This window comes from Oncorhynchus kisutch, linkage group LG27, assembly GCF_002021735.2.
Source record: "Oncorhynchus kisutch isolate 150728-3 linkage group LG27, Okis_V2, whole genome shotgun sequence".
Taxonomy (NCBI): Eukaryota; Metazoa; Chordata; class Actinopteri; order Salmoniformes; family Salmonidae; genus Oncorhynchus; species Oncorhynchus kisutch.
Genome location: NC_034200.2, coordinates 43,397,491 through 43,403,490, shown reverse-complemented (window position 1 = coordinate 43,403,490; position 6,000 = coordinate 43,397,491). Strand labels below are relative to the sequence as shown.

Below are 6,000 nucleotides of genomic sequence, written 5' to 3'. Positions count from 1 at the left end.
TAACTCTAGAGACCCCATTGGATGGCTACAGAGTTACCTCTAGAGACCCCATTGGGTGCCTACAGAGTTAACTATAGAGACCCCATTGGGTGCCTACAGAGTTAACTATAGAGACCCCATTGGGTGCCTACAGAGTTAACTCTAGAGACCCCATTGGATGGCTACAGAGTTACCTCTAGAGACCCCATTGGGTGCCTATAGAGTTAACTCTAGAGACCCCATTGGGTGGCTACAAAGTTAACTCTAGAGACCCCATTGGATGGCTACAGAGTTAACTCTAGAGACCCCATTGTATGGCTACAGAGTTAACTCTAGAGACCCCGTTGGATGGCTACAGAGTTAACTCTAGAGACCCCATTGGATGGCTACAGAGTTACCTCTAGAGACCCCATTGGGTGGCTACAGAGTTAACTATAGAGATGCCATTGGGTGCCTATAGAGTTAACTCTAGAGACCCCATTGGATGCCTACAGAGTTACCTCTAGAGACCCCATTGGATGGCTACAGAGTTAACTCTAGAGACCCCATTGGGTGCCTACAGAGTTAACTCTAGAGACCCCATTGGGTGCCTATAGAGTTAACTCTAGAGACCCCATTGGATGCTTATAGAGTTAACTCTAGAGACCCCATTGGATGGCTACAGAGTTAGATCAACCTTTAGTAGTCTTGCTCCACATGTCTGGAATAATCTCCAATATAAATGTAGAATAGATGCGTTAGTGTCCCTTGGGCAGTTCAAACAGCGGACAAGAGGATTTCTATAATGATCAGTGTGTTTGTTTTAGTGTTGTGTATATTGTGTATATTGTGTATATTGTGTATATTGTGTATATTGTGTATATTTATGTTATGTGTGTTTTAAATTGTATTTTGATACATGTTTTTTTATTGTGTATATATAGGGGTCCCTCGTAAAAGAGACACTGGTCTCAACGGTTACTCCCTGGGGGTCCCTCGTAAAAGAGACACTGGTCTCAACGGTGACTCCCTGGGGGTCCCTCGTAAAAGAGACACTGGTCTCAATGGTGACTCCCTGGGGGTCCCTCGTAAAAGAGATACTGGTCTCAACGGTGACTCCCTGGGGGTCCCTCGTAAAAGAGACACTGGTCTCAATGGTGACTCCCTGGGGGTCCCTCGTAAAAGAGACACTGGTCTCAACGGTTACTCCCTGGGGCTCCCTCGTAAAAGAGACACTGGTCTCAATGGTGACTCCCTGGGGGTCCCTCGTAAAAGAGACACTGGTCTCAACGGTTACTCCCTGGGGGTCCCTCGTAAAAGAGACACTGGTCTCAATGGTGACTCCCTGGGGCTCCCTCGTAAAAGAGACACTGGTCTCAATGGTGACTCCCTGGGGCTCCATCGTAAAAGAGACACTGGTCTCAACGGTTACTCCCTGGGGGTCCCTCGTAAAAGAGACACTGGTCTCAACGGTTACTCCCTGGGGCTCCCTCGTAAAAGAGACACTGGTCTCAATGGTGACTCCCTGGGGCTCCCTCGTAAAAGAGACACTGGTCTCAACGGTTACTCCCTGGGGCTCCCTCGTAAAAGAGACACTGGTCTCAACGGTTACTCCCTGGGGGTCCCTCGTAAAAGAGACACTGGTCTCAACGGTTACTCCCTGGGGGTCCCTCGTAAAAGAGACACTGGTCTCAACGGTTACTCCCTGGGGCTCCCTCGTAAAAGAGACACTGGTCTCAACGGTTACTCCCTGGGGCTCCCTCGTAAAAGAGACACTGGTCTCAATGGTGACTCCCTGGGGCTCCCTCGTAAAAGAGACACTGGTCTCAATGGTGACTCCCTGGGGCTCCATCGTAAAAGAGACACTGGTCTCAACGGTTACTCCCTGGGGCTCCCTCGTAAAAGAGACACTGGTCTCAACGGTTACTCCCTGGGGCTCCCTCGTAAAAGAGACACTGGTCTCAATGGTGACTCCCTGGGGCTCCATCGTAAAAGAGACACTGGTCTCAACGGTTACTCCCTGGGGCTCCCTCGTAAAAGAGACACTGGTCTCAACGGTTAGTCCCTGGGGCTCCCTCGTAAAAGAGACACTGGTCTCAACGGTTACTCCCTGGGGCTCCCTCGTAAAAGAGACACTGGTCTCAACGGTTACTCCCTGGGGCTCCCTCGTAAAAGAGACACTGGTCTCAACGGTGACTCCCTGATTAAATAAATAAAGGCAAATAATTCAATCCTAGCCTTAGTTTAGTTTTTATATCTAAGCTGGGTGATCTAGCACAATGACAGCAGTAGCAGCAGCTTGTATGTACATATGCACTAAAGTGTGTTTTCCAAAGGCATGCAGATATGCTTGCATTCCAAATTGTCCCCTATTCTCTACGTAGTGCACTACTTTAGACCATGGCCGACTCCCCCCAAAAAAATGCTGTGTTTGAACTAAATTTGGGTTCTTTGGTAACCCAGTGCTGGGTTCAATATTGGACAGAATACAAGCGGGGTATTTTGACGCAGCTATGTGGGTTGCATGAATAAACACAACATCTTGGTGTTTTGGGATTATCCAAAACATGGGTTAATTTAATCATCAGTTGGGTATACTGGGATGATCTAGCTGCTGGGTCTTTTTGAATGTTATCCTTCGGGTTATTTTCAGGAAGCGTGGCTTATTAGGGGCTTGGCTTTCAGTTAGATCTTATTGAGCCAAAAGTGGTCCCTGAAGCGTGGCTTATTAGGGGCTTGGCTTTCAGTTAGATCTTATTGAGCCAAAAGTGGTCCCTGAAGCGTGGCTTATTAGGGGCTTGGATTTCAGTTAGATCTTATTGAGCCAAAAGTGGTCCCTGAAGCGTGGCTTATTAGGGGCTTGGCTTTCAGTTAGATCTTATTGAGCCAAAAGTGGTCCCTGAAGCGTGGCTTATTAGGGGCTTGGCTTTCAGTTAGATCTTATTGAGCGAAAAGTGGTCCCTGAAGCGTGGCTTATTAGGGGCTTGGTTTTCAGTTAGATCTTATTGAGCCAAAAGTGGTCCCTGAAGCGTGGCTTATTAGGGGCTTGGCTTTCAGTTAGATCTTATTGAGCCAAAAGTGGTCCCTGAAGCGTGGCTTATTAGGGGCTTGGCTTTCAGTTAGATCTTATTGAGCCAAAAGTGGTCCCTGAAGCGTGGCTTATTAGGGGCTTGGCTTTCAGTTAGATCTTATTGAGCCAAAAGTGGTCCCTGAAGCGTGGCTTATTAGGAGCTTGGCTTTCAGTTAGATCTTATTGAGCCAAAAGTGGTCCCTGAAGCGTGGCTTATTAGGGGCTTGGCTTTCAGTTAGATCTTATTGAGCCAAAAGTGGTCCCTGAAGCGTGGCTTATTAGGGGCTTGGCTTTCAGTTAGATCTTATTGAGCCAAAAGTGGTCCCTGAAGCGTGGCTTATTAGGGGCTTGGCTTTCAGTTAGATCTTATTGAGCCAAAAGTGGTCCCTGAAGCGTGGCTTATTAGGGGCTTGGCTTTCAGTTAGATCTTATTGAGCCAAAAGTGGTCCCTGAAGCGTGGCTTATTAGGGGCTTGGCTTTCAGTTAGATCTTATTGAGCCAAAAGTGGTCCCTGAAAACTACCTGACATATGTGCACCATGACACTGCCCTCTCTCACCCTTTGCTGTGTGTGCATCTTGCTAGCTAGGCTCTGAAGATCAATAGCTAGAACTCAAATTGCTAGGGGTCTGGCCTACGTGGGGGGTAACATTTTGGGAAAATGGCACAGCAGAGCTTCCCCCCAAAAAACTGTCACTTTCAAACTAGGGATTTTGTGGCTAATTGAGGTAAGACAGTAAGTCTGCTCCAAGAATATGCATGCATGGACTACACATTGACACATCCAGCCCGGAGCATGTCTCTAAGTTTACACACTGCAAATTAAATGCTTCCTTTTGTAGTATTTTACACATTCTTCTAGAATATGAAGATTAGTCATTACATATTATAATAAGGTGATATCTATTCTAGCAATTGGATTTGCATAGGCTTTTAGGGAACTTGTACATTTCTGTAAACCTCATTGAAATCCATGTTCAACTTTTACATGTGATAACTATACAACAGAACAGATGAACAGTAACAACATTTACTCACACGGGTGGCTAACACTAACTATCCGAATGCCACGCCGTAGTAACCTACGCCCCCAGTCTTCGGATCTGACCCGCAGGGTCAAAGCTCAATAACCCAGCACCAAATAACCCAACATCAACAACCCAACCTTGCTCTTTAAAGAAAATATATAATAATGAAACCATGTTTTGTGAACGTGGGTGTAGGGGGCCATTCAACAACTGCCTCCTCACATATGCAGAAAAGTTATTCAGTTGCTATTTTCTCCTCCTACACGTTTACCGAGTTCAACATTCACTTCAACATATAGAAATAAAAACAAACATACATTTAGCATCGTAAATGACATCATGAAACAGTAGTGTTTGTTTAGTTTGTTTCTTCTACCAGTACAACTGAGTAGTCTGACTTCAAGCTTTGAAAGGAACAAACAGTAACATAAAGTATGGTCAACTTAATAAGAAAAAAGTTTTACCCGAGAATTTACACAAACACAGAATATAACAAATGATATGTAATGCAAAATAAACAAAAAAGGTAAACAGACAGAACTTTTGTAAAACCATGTTGGTACCAGTATTATAATAACGGTTTTAATGTTCTTTCAACACCTCAAAAAGTTTATATTATAAGACTAACATACATATACACATATATCAGCTGGAACTACGAGTAAATCAAGTACAGGCACCTCTGATGACAATGTTTTTGATGTCATGGTTACAGTACATTCCAGGTCATTTTCATTCCAGAGTTCTAAGTTCCAGTTCTTTTTCTTCCTGGTTGGTCAGCTGGTGCTACAGGGTCTCAGCCCCCGATTTACAACTCCTTCCTACGAAAGAAGGGGGGGGGGGGTCTGAGGTACCCAGTCTGGACAGGCTCAGGGAGGAGGAGGAGAGGGAGGAGGTGAGGGTGGAGAGCAGTAGGGAGGGGAAGAGGAGGAAGAGAGTTGAGCAAGTTAAGGGAGTTAAGGAGGACAGGGTAATGGGCAACGATTCTATCATGCAGAAGACGATGGTTCCAGTCTTGTTCCTGTTCCTGGTCCAGTCTCGTCCAGCTCCAGCATACAGGTGGCTTCAATCTTACTGGTCCCAGTCAACATGGGGAAGGTGAACCTCCGCCCTGTGACATCGTGCCAGCCTCGGGGGGAGGAGGAGGGAGAACGGACTGCCCAGCGGGAGGGGGGGCGGCGGTTGGCTGGCCTCGCCGGACGCAGGAAACACGACTCCAGGGGTGGAGCCACCGGGGAACGAGGGAGGTCCTTCAGGAGAGGAGGAAGTAGATGTTAGCAAGAGAGGGGGAGACAAAATAGTTTCCTATATTTCAATATTCAATGTTTTTTTAAATGATTTTAATAATTTAATAAAGAAGTCTGAACAAAAGCAAGTTTGACTAAAACAGGAAAACAAACAATGACCAGAGTATAGGTCTACCAGGAGGTGAAACACCAGGTGAAGGAACTACAGTGTGATGAAACAGGTGGAGGAACTACAGTGTTGTGAAACAGGTGGAGGAACTACAGTGTTGTGAAACAGGTGAAGGAACTACAGTGTGATGAAACAGGTGGAGGAACTACAGTGTTGTGAAACAGGTGGAGGAACTACAGTGTGATGAAACAGGTGAAGGAACTACAGTGTGATGAAACAGGTGGAGGAACTACAGTGTTGTGAAACAGGTGGAGGAACTACAGTGTGTGAAACAGGTGGAGGAACTACAGTGTGATGAAACAGGTGGAGGAACTACAGTGTGATGAAACAGGTGGAGGAACTACAGTGTTGTGAAACAGGTGGAGGAACTACAGTGAGATGAAACAGGTAGAGGAACTACAGTGTGATGAAACAGGTGGAGGAACTACAGTGTTGTGAAACAGGTGGAGGAACTACAGTGTGTGAAACAGGTGGAGGAACTACAGTGTGATGAAACAGGTGGAGGAACTACAGTGTGATGAAACAGGTG

General features: G+C 46.0%; 1 protein-coding gene across 1 annotated transcript in view; it reads right to left on the bottom strand.

The window, feature by feature from the left end:
* Nucleotides 1-738: 738 nt before the first annotated feature.
* The window catches only part of LOC109881536 (microtubule cross-linking factor 1), a 134,671-nt gene continuing 129,409 nt past the window's right edge, over nucleotides 739-6,000 (bottom strand). Inside the window, exon 20 of the mRNA XM_031806769.1 lies at nucleotides 739-5,305. The gene's annotated coding sequence lies outside the window, so the exon portion shown is untranslated. The remainder of the gene's footprint in view (nucleotides 5,306-6,000) is intronic.